Source organism: Rhinolophus sinicus, chromosome 1 (assembly GCF_057876585.1).
Source record: "Rhinolophus sinicus isolate RSI-liver-muscle chromosome 1, RSI-T2T, whole genome shotgun sequence".
Classification (NCBI taxonomy): domain Eukaryota; kingdom Metazoa; phylum Chordata; class Mammalia; order Chiroptera; family Rhinolophidae; genus Rhinolophus; species Rhinolophus sinicus.
Genome location: NC_142501.1, coordinates 116148836 through 116163249, shown reverse-complemented (window position 1 = coordinate 116163249; position 14414 = coordinate 116148836). Strand labels below are relative to the sequence as shown.

Sequence of the window (14414 nt, the reverse complement as noted above, 5' to 3'; positions counted from 1 at the left end):
CTGCTGTTCGCACCATGGTGTTTATTTGCTTTGTTTTGCACTTTAGAGAGTGAAAAAGCTGATGCAATAAGAGTGGAGACCTGTGACATCTCCCCAAGACCTCACTAGAGAAGTTAAAAGAACATAAACAAAAGAAGCACCTTCGGTTTCTGAAAGCAAAACATGAAAACTATTTTGAGTTTACTAAGTAGGGACTAAAACAAGTGAAAGGACATCCATCTCAAGACAGAAATTACACCTGCTGGATTACTAAGTGCTTTTGTTAGACCTCCGTGCATGCTTTTAGGAATCTTCAGAACATATTACGGGGATTCCCCAAACCGGGCTTTGATGTTAGCATTGCCCCATCGAATGACCCTAGCTCCTTCAGGAGACAGCCCACTTACCATCTCAGATGGACTATAATTGAGGCCGCCTTTATGAAGATAATTATATGGAATTGCATATAGACACTGGTCACACGCTGCTATCTTTGATCACAAGGGCTTCCCCTGTTTTTCATTCACTGGATGGATTTAATTATTTTAAAAAAAATCTATTGGGTAATTATCACAATGCTGGGCCCAAAGGAGGTGGTAAAGCAAAGTCAAATATGCTGTGCACAGAGCAACAAAATTTGAGGACTTAGAATAAAATAGAATTCTTCAAATAAAAACAAGCCAAGCATTGCTGTGATTTCTACCCATGAGGGGTCTCCAACAGAGTGAGGAACAGACATGAGCAGAAATGGTTACAATAAAGTGCTACACGGAGAGGCGTGCATGGGTTCTTTGAGAGCGCTGGAGAGGGGACTTCTGGGAAGGCGGCCAGGAGAAGGAGTGTGCAGCCTGAGGGGAGTTATCCAAGTGACAGCGAGGGCAGGGAGGCCTTCTGCCCGGAGGTATATATAGTGTGAGCCGAGGCAGGAAGCCAGCAAGGACTCGCATAGGCTTCTCATTTGCTGGTTGGTGACATGCCAGCAGGGAAGAGTGAGGGGTGAGGCTGGACAGGCAGGAGGGCCCTGTTTACAACCAGGTTGTGAGCAAAAGGAGGACAGGGACCATGCAGTGTCTGTTCCCTGCCTCGTCCCCACCCCAACCGGTGCCTACTGATGAGTAGAATACCTGCGAGGACCTTCAGCTTTACCCCAGGGACTGTTGTAGACTCAGGAGAGTCAGCAATGAAAGAAGCACAGACATAAATCCCTGCTCTCCTGGCAGGGACAGGTAATACACAAACACCTAAGTAAATAAGTTGTATAGTCTGTTAGAAGGTGATAAGGGCAACAGAGAAAAGTAAAACGGGGAACGTATAAGGAAGAGGGCAGTAAGAGGGCGAGTGGGAGGACTTGCGATTTTTTCAGAAAAATGGTCATAGATTACTGTGATTTTTGGTATTTAAAATCTTGAGTGATAGCCATGAAAAAAAATAAAACTTCCCTCCATTTGTCTCTACTGAAAAAAAAAAAAAAAAAAAGAATGAAAGAAAGATGGTCAGAAAAGATCTCACTCACTCATAAAGTGACATTTGAGCAGGGACATTAATATGGTACAAGCTTGATTCCTGCTAATATCTGGAGAAGTGCAAAGGCCCTGGGGCGACAGTAAGCCTGTGAAATTGGGAGGCCAGCAGGGAAGCCAGGGTGTGTGGAGCCAAGTGAAGGCCTAAGTGGTGGAAATGTGGTGCTTACTGACCGGCTCCAGCAACGTCACCTGAACTTACTAGAAATGAAAATTCTTACACTCCCAACCCAGAGCTATGAATCAGAAAGTCTGCGGTCACTGGAGGGTGAGATCCAGATTCTGTTTTGACAGCCTTCCAGGTGATCCTGGCTTATATCTGAGACCCACTGCCTCAGAGCTAGGTCCCGAGATCTCCTTTCTCCTGACAGTGTCTTTCCTAAACAATCTCATCAATTCCCATAGGTCTCAATGTCCTCTAGGTAGTGTCAGGGAGGCAGTTTTCCTCTACTCTTCTAGGTTCTTCTGGCTGGTCTAAGAATTAACTTGGCGTGAGACAGATGAACAGGAGACAGAAGAAAATCAAATTGAATTACATACAGACATGAGGAGGTCTCATAGCAATGGGGACCTAACGAAAATGAGCAAAGCAAGCAACTTTTATACTTTTGGGGCAAAGCAACAGTAAATGTGTATTTGAAAAGGCAAAGAAACTTAGGTTTGGGTGCTTAATTAGTAAGGAATCTAAGTAGACCATGCGCTTGGGACAGTAAATTAGTAAAAGATAACAAGATTTGTTATTCGGGCTTCACCACCCTGGAGTCTCCATTCTGGTGCTAAGGGTGTCTCTTCTCTCCTGGTGCAGGGAGGGTACCTTTCACTGAGGAGATTTATTTCCTGCTCTCAGAGGGACAGAAGAGGGTCAGAGTGCCCTTTCTGCATCAGCTGCTTTTTAAGTAATTTTAATTCAAAATAACCAACATGCCACTTTGGCATATTTGGGGGGCAGCCTAACAATGGGCATCACCAACATTTAAAATTTTCCACCCAGATATCTCTTTGTGAGTTCTAGTCTTGTGTATCTGATCCCCATCTCAACAAATAGCCTAACCAGCTTCCTAGCTGGTGAAGTCACAACTTTAGAAATGTGCTACACTGAATGTGGGGACAGAGTCCCAGAGAGCAGTTTCCAGGCTCTCAGCTTCACGTGGAAAGGTGCTGGCTCAGTTATTAGATGGCCATCCGCTGTGGCTGGGTGGCCATCAGCTGTTACAGGATAGCCATTAGTCACTAATATAACTGCCGTGGCTGTGCTGGCAGGTGGGTTGGTTGGTTGGCAGAGAAGCGGACAGCAGATTGCGGATCATGTGGATCCCACTTCCTGGGTCTCGCCCAGCCGCCAGCGAGACTGGGGTGCGGGAACACCCCGTGTTGGGGTACTAGCGGATGTTTGCCTTTGCGTCTCGACCAGCCACCAGCAAGACCATAGTGGTATGACTCCTCTATCTATGGCTCCGTTGTTATTCCTTTTTGGCCTCACCATGTCCTGCGCTCTGGTGCAGAGAGCGGGAGCTGGGACCTTGCATGACACATGGCGCAGCGAGCAGGGTGTGGTGGTTGCTCCTTTTCAGGCTCCATGTCTCCCGCGTTCACCTGCCGGGAGCAGGAGCTGAGTCCCTGCATGACACTGAACTCTGTCTATAACAGAATTATAATGAATCCTTTGATGTTACAATTTGGGGTAGGTGTGATTTGTTGTGGGGACAGAGTCCCAGATAGCAGTTTTCAATGGTACAAGCAGTTTTCAATGGTACTCAGCCTCATGTGGAAAGGTACTGGCTCGGGTAGTAGATGGCCGTCCGCTGTTGCTGGTTGGCCATTAGCCACTGATATAACCACCGTGGCTACACTAGGGGGTTGATTGGTTGGTTGGTTGATTGGTTGGTTGGAAGGCAGGCAGAGAAGTGGATGACAGATTGCGACTAGCAAGTGGGGTTAGCAAGCGTGGATGGCAGATTGTAGATCATGTGGATCCTACTTCCTGTGTCTCACCCGGCCGCCAGCGAGACTGGGGTTCAGGAAGACCCCCTGTTGGGGTACTAGTGGATGTTTCCTTTTGTGTCTTGACCAGCCACCATTGACAATATAGTGGTATGACTCCCCTACCTATGGCTCCGTGGGTGTTCCTTTTTGGCCTCACCATGTCCTGCGTTCTTATGTGGGGAGCGGGAGCAGAGACCCTGCATGACATTTGTACTTGGTGGCCCGAGAAATCTTCGCATCACAAGCCATCACTCCGTTACAGCCTCCAGCCCCATCTCACCTTCCAGAGACTGACTGGCCTTTGCTCCCCACAGCACAGGGGCCAGGGTCCCATGAAATCCTGGGGCGCTTCCTCCCACACTGACTCGCCAGCTCAGTGCATTCTTATTATTTCCTTGAGAGACTGATTGATTGATGTCACCTGCACAGAAGCCTTCACACTCTTGAGAAGGTACAATTGGAAAAGGAATACGTGCTGGCAATTTTTTTCCATTCAATTTCACAAATATTTCCGTCTTAACTCCCTTGTGCAATGAGGGAATGGGCCATCAAATAAATAACAAGGACTGAGTTCCAGCTGATACCCAGTGGGCTAGACATGTATAAGGGATGTGACGCCTCCAAATACTTCACAATTGGAAGATAAGGTCAGTGAGGATTAATAATGCAAACTCTGAAGTCAGACTGCCTGAGTTTGATAACTGGCTGTTGCCTGTATATCATCTGTGGGACCTGAGATGGGTTATAAAATCTTTCCCTTCATTCCCTCCCCTCTAAATGGGAGGTTATACCAACCTCCTAGGGCTATGGAGAAGATGAAATAAGTTATTATACATAAAGCACATAATCGCTTTCTGGCACTTAAGAAGTGCCAATACGTATTCACTAGTTATTAATATACAGTTCTGAGTAAATAAACAGAAAAGGTTGGGAGAGAGAGCTAACCTGCGTACTTGAGTGTACTTGTAATGCACACCGATTTTACACTACGGTCCTCACTGTACTACAGCTGCTCACCGGGTCTCCAAATTATATTAATTAGCTTGTGATGTTTTGATTGATTCTTGTGTTTCAGAAAGACTTGCCCTGGGTTTTTGTTGCCATGTGTGGAGGTGGTCTAAACCGTGATTCCCAACCAGGAAAGAATAATAAGCAATAATCTAATATAATGAGAACATAGCAAGATTATAAAACATAGCTATTAAAAAATGACATTGCTATTTTAAAAAATAACAAAATAAAACACAGCTATTAGATGAGTTCTTCATATACCCCAGGGACCATGGTTTTAAGTACTTACTCTCAGGCCCTGAGAGGAGCTGGAATTCTTCCTTTTTGATTGAAGTGGTTCATCATTGGCCTGTAATTGACCTAGGAGTGGGGAGAAAAAAAGATTGGCTATATATAAAAATAGAATAGGGTTCACTTAAAACCAGTCAAGCACTTTAACCTGCCCCAAAGGGGTCTTTCTCTATCCTTCAAATCTGGTTGGAGTATGAAAGGAAAGATGCCAGTGTTATTCGCTAGAAAGATAGGAAATGGAATGCAAACCTGTGTCATATGGGGCAGGTCAGGAACTAATGTAACAATATAACTTACTGTCACCTCCCAGGTGGCATCCAACTTCAACTGTGATTTGCTCTGCAACTTCGAACATAAAAAAGGTCATATTGATTTACTTCTCTAAACCCAATTAAATCTGACTACATTCTCACTCACCAAGGAGGCAGGAATTCACTTACTCTTTCCTCTCCCGTAGCTCACATTGTACCTCAAGACAGGAAAAGGGTCTCTTGTCATCAATCCAGACTAGTTGCCTGTGAGATGCTCAGTACCCAAGAACTTGAGGTCCTTTTTAAAGCCAAAGACCCCATCCCTCCAGGCTGAAGCCCAAGATGTTTTGCCTAAGACACACCTCTTAGAATTTAGTACCCCCCTCCAGTGTCCACATGCTACCCCATCAGGTGCCCGGTGCCCGCTTGAGGCACTATGTAAGACATACAGTATGGGTCTCTCCAATCACAGATGTCACCCCTTTCCTTCTTCTGGGGATGCCACAGCCTTTCTCCATCTCTTTTAACATCCCCCATTCCCAAGCCTCAGAGTACCCACTTCCCCTCTCTTTGAGAGTTCAGCTTTTTTCAAAACAAAGCTCCCTAACTTCTGTGTGAGAGAGACAAGGGGAGCCCCAGGTATCCCAGCCTCAAAATCCAGCTTGCCCTCTGGAAAGGCAAAAAGGAAAAGTCTTTCTCTTTCTGAATCTTCTCTAGCCGTGAAAGTAAAACACAAAGGCGGATGTCCAGAAACCAGCCGGCAGTGTTTCCTTTTTCAGTTAGACTCTTCACAAAGTATCAAACTCCAGCTGAAAATGGAAACACTATATCTTTTCATCACACCCTCATGTTAGGGCTGGTGGATGGACCAACACTTTGCAAAAATCCTTTGATTCTTTATGCCTTTGCAAGTAACTGCCTGAATTCTCAGGGGGTGGAATCGGCTGCTCCTCGGAAAGCAGACCATACAGAATTCTGACGGGCAAAGCTTCTCATCCATCAACTCCAAGAATCACAACGGGTGAAATAGAGAATGTATTTCCTTCATAGTTCCATTAACGTCCAGATAATCTAAGTTTGAATTTTATCTCATTCATCAAGGTTTACCATGGCCTATTTGTCTTAGTACTTAAATTGTTCAAGTAAGGTTTTTTTTTCCCCCTATATTTTTATTCGTCTCTGTGTGGGCCCCAAACACAAAAGGCTTAAGGGATAAAAAGATCCTGTGCCAGGTACTAGTTCAGGCCTCGTGGGGAAATAGTGAGAATAAAACACAGAAAGCCCTCACAGGGCTTATGCGAATGCAGCCAGGCCCTGTTCTAAGTGCTTCATATAAATTGACTCATTTAATCCTCATGACAACCCTGTGAGGTAGGCAGTGTTAGTATCTCCATGTCGTAGATGAGAACAGTGAAGCACAGAGAGGTTAAGAAAGTTGCCCAAGGTTGCACAGCTAGCAGGTGCCCTAGGCAAGGTGCTAACATTAGTCTGTGCTCTTATCATGGGGCTGTGAATACCAATCGTGGATAAGTGCTAATTAGGAAATAAACAGGATGGTACAGAGTACCTGAGAGGGGCCACTTCCCATGTACTGATCAGAGAAGGTTATCTAGGAATTGGTGTTGGAGCTAAAACCCGAAGGATGACAGTGGGGTTGGGAGGGTTGAAGAGCATTCAGGCCAGGAGGAATGAGACATGCAAAAGCGAAGAGAGGAAAGGAGTCATTCAAGGGTAGAAAGGTGGCCTGCGTGGCAAAGCATAGAGGGATGGGGAGGTTAGCATGTGATGAAAATGGAAAGGATGCTTCAGGAGCAACGGGAAGCCACTGACAGTCATTAAGTTGTACAGTGACATAATCTGAATTGTTTCTAAAGTCACTGGCTGCTGGGTGACAAAGAGATGAGAGCGAACCTAGCATCTAGGGGACCAGGAAGAGGGTTATGGAGCTGTGGGGCAGAGGGGGATGAGGACCCTGGTTAGGTCAGGTGGCAAAAGATAAGGCTGGATGGATAAGGAGGGCCTGGTGTTCAGGCCCTTCTAGCCATTCGAAGTGTGGTCTTTATTCCTCACAACAAAGGGCTGAATGGTTTTAAGCAAAGATGTTCTCTGATCAGATCTGGGTTTTAGGAGTTACTCCAGCTGGTGTGGAGAATGCATTTCAGAGACAAGACAGGAGGCCTGTCGGGGGCTGCTGGAGACACTTCGGTGAAAGATGGTGTGCACTGAACAAGGCTAGGGCAGGGATCACGGGTCAACAAGAATTAACCAGCACCAGGCACTGTTGGAACAAGTCAGACCAGGGGCTGCTCTTAAGGAACTTTCCAGAAATATTGATAAGGAAAGCTGGTAACCTGAATGTGAGCAATGAGTGAATGGAAGGTGATAGAAGACCCCTCTATCCCTGTTTCTGGCCTGTGGGGGTGGGAGGAGGGAAGGTGGCGGGGCTGGGAGGACGGTGTTGTGTAGTGAATAGGGAACCTGGACAGAGGATTTGCAAAGGGAACAGGTTCCGTTTAGGACATACTGAGAACTCCAGTGGCCAAGGTGGGAACGCAGCAGGTGGATATAAATGGAATCCAGTGACTCTTCTAAAAATGGGAACTAAATCTTGGAAGAGAACCACTAGGTTTGGACATTTCCTCAATCCCCACCCCTAGAAACAGTGTGCATCCAAAGAAGTAACATTCCCCTGAGGGCCTCCCAGGAGGAGATGGGCCTCAATTGCCTTATGAAAGAAGGGGGCTTCGCATTAGAACGATCCTCAGGGACTCCAGAAGTAGAGACACATCCAATTCAGACGCAGCTTTCCTCCCGTGCCTCTGATTCCGAGAATCCGGTCACGTCCCCCAGTCAGGAGCATGTGACCAGGACAGCTTGAAGTAAGACAGGTAGTCCTGACACAGGCATTCACTCTTTCCACTGTGGTAACTGGGTGCTGAGTTTCCCTTTACCGGGAACTCTTGAACTCTCAAAAATTTTCGTTAGCGATCTTTAGAGAACACACGTCCTGTGTCTGGAGAGAACAGTTGGAAGATAGGATGTGTGAGATTTCTTTTTATTACCAAGTTGGTAAGTTTTCACTCCTGCCAGTGCCCTGGAAATAATGGTGCTGCCTCTACCAGAGTCTCCTTCAACTATGGTGAGGAGAACCAATCTCTCTCCCTTTAAGAGGGGGTGGGGGGGATGGATGGATGGATGGATGTTGGGAAATCCAGCGAAGAGAGAGTTCTAGAAAAAGATTTTACCCGAGACAAGCCGCTTTTTCCACCTTTGCTAAGCAGTGCTCCTGTCTGCTTCTCCCTTTATTTTATCAATGGTGTTTTGACAATTCATGGGGGGGAAAAAATGTGTGTTGGGCAAATTGAGCTCCTGAAGCAATAAACATTTAGACATGCCATGTGAATCGAGTTATTGTTCTTGGTAGGGATAGTCTCCGAGTTTGTTTCTCTTTTTTTTTTGGAAGGAGAACATGTCAGCCCGTGTTCTTCCCCCGGGTGTCTGGAAATGGAAATCTCCTTTCTCCAGTAATTGGTGCGAATCCTTGACAATAGCCCCACGACTAGTAGGTTATCTCCAAGGAATCTCCATTCCCAAAGAATTGAGGGGAGATTAAAATTCAAGAAAACTGGACTAGATCGCAGGAGAAGAGCTGCCCCTTCAGCCAAGTCCAGCCAAAGTCGCCTCTTTCCCGCTTCACAGGGTGGGTTTTGTTGGGGTTGGGGGGGGGGGGGGGGGGTCGTCCGTTTCAGATTCCCGTCTCTCCCTCCCGCACAGCCTCTCCCGCTCCGCGGCCTCCTTCAGGACCTAACTTTGTCCCGACTGCATGTGCGTGGCCAGCTCCGGGCGACCGGGGCTCCCTGGCTTTACCGCAGGCCGCGCGCGGGCGGGGGCGCTCATTGTTGTCCGCGAGCGGCGGCTGGGGACCCTGTGGGACCCGCGGGAAGCCGGCTGGCGCACGACCCCGCGGCTCCGACTGGCGGTGGCGGAGGAGCGCGCTCCGTGCGCGCGGGGGGCGTGGCGGGGCCCGAGGGGCGGAGGCGCGGAGGGCGCCCGCACCATGCGGCGGGCCGGGCGCGGCGGGCGAGGGGCGGGCCGGCGGCGGGGCGCCCTGGCGCGGGGCCAGGCTCGGCGGGAGAGGCGCGAGCGGGCGATGGGCTGACGGAGGGCCAGCGCCGGAGCGGGGGCGGAGGGACCGGCGGGGCGGCTGTGGGCGCCGCGGAGGAGGAGGCGGGGGCGCCGGGCGCGGATGCCGCCGGGTAGGCCACGGGCCTGCGCTCCCGGGGCGAATGGGACGCGGGTTTCTGTGGATCGGCCGCTGCAAACGTGAAGTTCCTCGGCTCCCTGGGACGCGCAACAAATAAAAGGTAATGTGTCTTTGTTTCCCAGCCGGGATCTCAGGGAGACGATTGACTAGGCAACACTTCTGTGTCCTTTTTTAAATGCGGGGCTGGTGGCGAAAGGGACATGACACTTCTTCCCGGAGGACGTAGAGTATTTAATGTCGCGGTTGTGACATTTCTTTCTAATGCATACCCCACGTGCGGCCCACACTGTACTCCCTTCTGCAACCGCCGTCCTCCCCCACATACACTTTCCTTTGGCACCGAACTCTGAATTTACCCTGAGAGAAAGGAAAGGACACTGCTGTAGCTGGAATTTTTTTTTTAAACATCCATTTTTATGGAAATGACAGGGGAATCTTGTTCTTGGGTGCAGGAGGGAGCAAATTCAGACGAGGGTGCCGGGAGGGAGGCAGGCAGCTGATGGTTGGCTGCCGGGGACTGCTAAAATGGACTGCTCTGTACATTCCAAATGGCTGCAGCAAGTTTGATGCAGAGAGAAAAGGGAGGAGGAGGAGGAGAGGAGGGAACCCCTTTTAGTACCTGGTCATTTAAAAATGACCCCACGCAACGCTACCGTATTGCAGGCAGCTGCCCACACGTTCGGTACATACTGCGTTGAGAAAAGATGAGCCAGTCCTATACTTTGAAAGCTGTGGGGGGCTGCTGGTGTGTAATCAAGAACCGGGTGCCTTTCTCACCATGCCTTGTTAGCAGAATAACTGCTCAGTAGATTCAAGCAAATTCTGCGGAATTTCCAAAGGGTGTCTGTGCTAATAAATAGCATTGGCGGTGGCTTCTTAATAGACGTACTCGTTCTGAATGAGTTGATGAAAAATGCAGCCACGCCAGGCCCCCCGGAAGTCCTGCTCGCTGAGAAAGGCGATCCAGTGCGGTAAAAGGACTCCTTGACCCCACCGTGAATGCATGAGGCTGTCTCTCCCCTCTGAATGGAACAGCCCAACACAGGCTGCCGCTGCTGTTCTGGCTTCTTTCATTTTGAATCCTAGCAGCTTCTGATGGCAGGGATTCTCAGAACACCTAAGACAGGCACTTGCTAAATCTGAGCGGTTCAAAGGTGACAGGCTACTCAATTTTGGAGTGGCCTTGGTTGTATTTAGACCCCTGGCCTGGCTCACTTGCTCTACGTTCACCTGACTGAGTTTTGAACAGCTGCTCATCAGCCCCCACACACCTCAGCATCCGTTAAATCGTGTCCTTTCCAAAAGCATGACTGTGACTTATGGGAAAGCACCAGAGAGCCAGGAGCCAACTTCTGACTTCACCCAGGGAAGCCACCGCTGACCCTGGGGAAAGTACCTCAGGAGCTGGATGCAGAAATCTATTCTTTACACACATACAACTTAGTTATGTGTGCTCTCTTTAAAGTGTGCAACAAAGTGGGGTTTGGCAGGGGCACGGGAGGACACAGTTCATTGTTTTGTTTCTTCAAACTGCTTCAAGTTCATTCATAGCTTTTGGCCCCATTTTATTGGCGTCTGACCTGGACAGGGCCAGAAGAGAAGACCTTCAGATCAGCAGAAATCTGATTTTGATCCTCAAAGTGTCACTTGTCTCTTGCCATCTAGAGTGTCAGGGATGAGCCATTTCGGTTGGCTGAGGGATCCAGTCCGGCGCAAAAGAAATTTGGGGTTATTTAAGGCACAACAGGAATAAGGGTGCTGAGGCAAATAGCTTAGAATCCTTTTGGTCCTGAAAAATTAAATAGCTACAATTCGTGTAATTGGAAGCAATATTTCGACATCCTTTGACATCAACACTATGTGTCAATGAATAGAATGTTGCTTCCGATAACTTGGAATGAAGTAATGCCTAATGTGCAAAGTTGTGTGGCTAGAAGTAATCCTTTAGAGAAAAAAATAAAAACCACTAAACTATTTTTGTATTAAAGGGGAACCGTGTGAATAGAAATGAGGATCATAAAACGCTCTCCGTCCTTTGTTCTGACCAAGTGTGATTTGCTGCTGCTATGGCCCTATTCTTGTTGGTGCTTATCTTGAATTAATTTCATTAATAAGACTTATTATTTATGGCATAGGGCCTCTGTGTAATTCGTAGACATTGCTGTCAAGTCCCCTGATAGCCTGGCAGGTGGCTAGTGCCATTAGCATGATCTCGTTGTTGGGGAAACTGAGACCCCTCGAGGTTCAGTGAGTTGCTGATTTCATAATCCATGAGAACTGCATCCCAGAGGCGTACGGTGCTCCATTTGATCGTAACAGCAAAGTGACAATCTGAGGTCAAAGGCAAAGTCAACGATGAGTCCTTGCTTGGGTCCTGGAACTTGGAAAAAGCTCAGTGGAATAGTGACTACACCAGAGTTGTGAAGGGAAGAGCTCTTGAGTCAACCCTGATGAGCTGATGAAAAATGTGTGGCCGGTTTGTGATGGGAAAGGCAGTGATGAGAAGGAAAGTTCCGGGAAATACTGTATTGGAGGAACCTGTCGGGCTACCTGGGTCTTTTAGTGAGTGTAGGGTGGAGTGAGACCTCCAAGGAAGATCATTACTGACTTTACTCCAAAAATATACCACTTGTGGTTACATTATTGATGCTGGTGTGTTATGTGTGTGTGTGAACTACTTATAGTTCCATTCATGTGCCATAGACTTATCTGTTACAAGAGTTGCACGTAGTCTGACAAACTAAAGGACTGAAAAGATGAGAGGGCACTTTCAAAGCTTTAGATACTTTTGCATACATGAATACTTCGTTTTTAAAAAAGCACGGTATGGCTTCTGGAGAATTTCCATTTAAACATGTCAAAATGAGAGCTAGACATAATGACAGTTAAATAGCTAATGAAGTTATTTTAAACCGAACTCTACACACTATCAAGAGTGTGTAAGTCTGGCTTCACCGATGACGTTAATTCATAACTTTTGTTTTCTGGACATCACCTAATGTGTCAATAAAATTTGGGGCAGGAATGCTCAATTTAGGTGTATTCGTTGTGGAACATTCCAGCATCTCAATCAGAAATGATTTCTGAGATCTCATAGGAGGATGGCCATGCGATAAAGCTCTTCCAGTGATTATTCAACCTAAATTATAAAAACGATATTCTTCTTGAGCTAAAGGAGGAGAAAAAGAAGAACTACTTTACCTGGATAGGCAGCAGCTCAGGCCCACCTTCCCTGTGACGTCCCAGGACACTATCCATTCACCATTCACTCCCCCTTGCCCTCTCTGATTCTTTGCCGGCCATGGCTCTCTGAAAAGAAGATATTGAATGTTTCCTAAAAGGCAGGAGTTAGAGTGAGAAAAGCAAGAGAAGGGATCATTCCATCCTCTGTGTAGGCAATGTAAGACACTTGAATTTTTCTTCCAATTAGCAAAGTCAAAGACAGAAAGAATCTGGGAAAAGAGGCCACTAAAAATTGAACCTGTTGGGGAAGGGTAAGATTTGAGTCTTTTACCTTGTGGTATTCCTTCCGGCCATAACCAGACTGAAGTACCTTGGTAGTGGGTTTCATTTCTGTGGAAACAAGGTTGTTTAATCTCAAGAGCTGGTCCAGCAGCTCCTGGAACACTGGGCTTCAGGGTCACCATTGCACACAAGGCCTGCTGGTTGCACCACTCTCTTCTGTCAGAAGTTTTCCGAATCAGCATAAATCCGGCTTATCCAAAATTCCCTCCACAGCAGTTTCCTTTCGGTTCTTTAAATCCTTCAGCTGCCACCCTTCCTCTGGGATCAGCATGTCTTTCTCTTATAAGGAATAATTTAGACACACCCTTACATGTGAGGCTGTCTGTTCCACCACTAGTAGCCTTATCCTAAAAATATCTGTCATTATGTCTTTCTCAGAAGATGATCAGAGCTGTTTTGTGAATTGTGTTCATGTTTCTTTTGGGTGCTAATGAGTGTGTGTGTTCAATTCTTAATTGGATCAGTGGGAATGAGGTATTTTCCCCCAAAACAGAAATGCTTTTCTCTTTGAAGATGGAAATTGCGGCTAAGCATAAAGGCCGTGATTGTTGGAAGGAATATGAGGGTCCTGGTTCGGTTCAGTGGCCTTATTACTACCAAATAATCAAGAAGCAGTAAGCTGGTGGCCTCCGTTTGAACTGAATGAGGACCCCTCTGCAAACGTCCAAGCAGAGCCCACTCCAATTCAGACATGTAGCGTGTGGGATATAGCTGGTTAGAAAGCCAGATCTCTCTCTGTGGTGGTTTCTGGATTGGGTTGTGTTGTTGTTGTTTTAAAATTGGAGCTCTGATGATTCCATGGTGCATCACAGGAAGAGCTAGTTGTCCAGGGTCGAGAATATTTGTACCCGCCCCTCCCCCCCAGCCTTCCCAAACTCTGACTATGTTCACGTGTACCTCATTGCTCCGGTCTTATTAGCAATTATTAGCCAATCCAGGGTTCTTGCGTATTTGCTGTTCTCTCAGTTCTCCCCATAGGACATTGAACCCTGTGCCCATGACGGACGCCCCCGATAGATCCTATTTGAATAAGTAAAGCACTGAGTGACTCTCTCATACCACTTTCCAACATGGATATACTTAGGCGCCTTTAGAAACCTGGAAATCCCAGTGGTCTAAAGTGTCTGACCTTTTCCTAGTCCACGCTGTGCTATGGCCCCTTTTTCACAGTTAGCATCACCTTGCCAACCTTGAGGCCAGAAGTCTTGATACTAATGCAAAATACTAAACCTGTTCCCAATAATTTTCACTTCAAATGAGCCCAGAGCTGTTTCACTTCAAATGCGCAACATGAGGCTGTCACCCCACAGTTCCCTTCAGAACCAGTCTGTTGTTCTGGTGATGAGTCTTCTTTGCAAGGCTCTTGCCTCTCTTTGTCCTTACTGGATGAGGAATGCATGAAAAAAAAATGGCGTGTAATGGGGAATTAAATTGATAATGCATGACAGCGAATGGAAATAATAATCGGAGAGTTGCCAGGCTGTGCCATTCATAACCATAAAATGCACAGTTATGCTCTCACCACATGCGTGTGAACAAGTATTACAGATGTGATGAATCCAAACTAGGAAACCAAAGAGTGCAGAGCCA

General features: G+C 47.2%; 1 protein-coding gene across 11 annotated transcripts in view; it reads left to right on the top strand.

The window, feature by feature from the left end:
* FRMD4A (FERM domain containing 4A) overlaps positions 1–14414 on the top strand; it is a 565607-nt gene that overhangs the window by 346973 nt on the left and 204220 nt on the right. Inside the window, exon 1 of one of the 11 annotated variants that reach the window (XM_074324783.2) lies at positions 9152–9399. The exons of 9 other annotated variants lie outside the window; for them this stretch is intronic. The gene's annotated coding sequence lies outside the window, so the exon portion shown is untranslated. Of the gene's footprint in view, positions 1–9151; positions 9400–14414 lie in introns of those variants that run through there. One more of the 11 variants, XM_019738289.3, reaches the window with a different exon arrangement.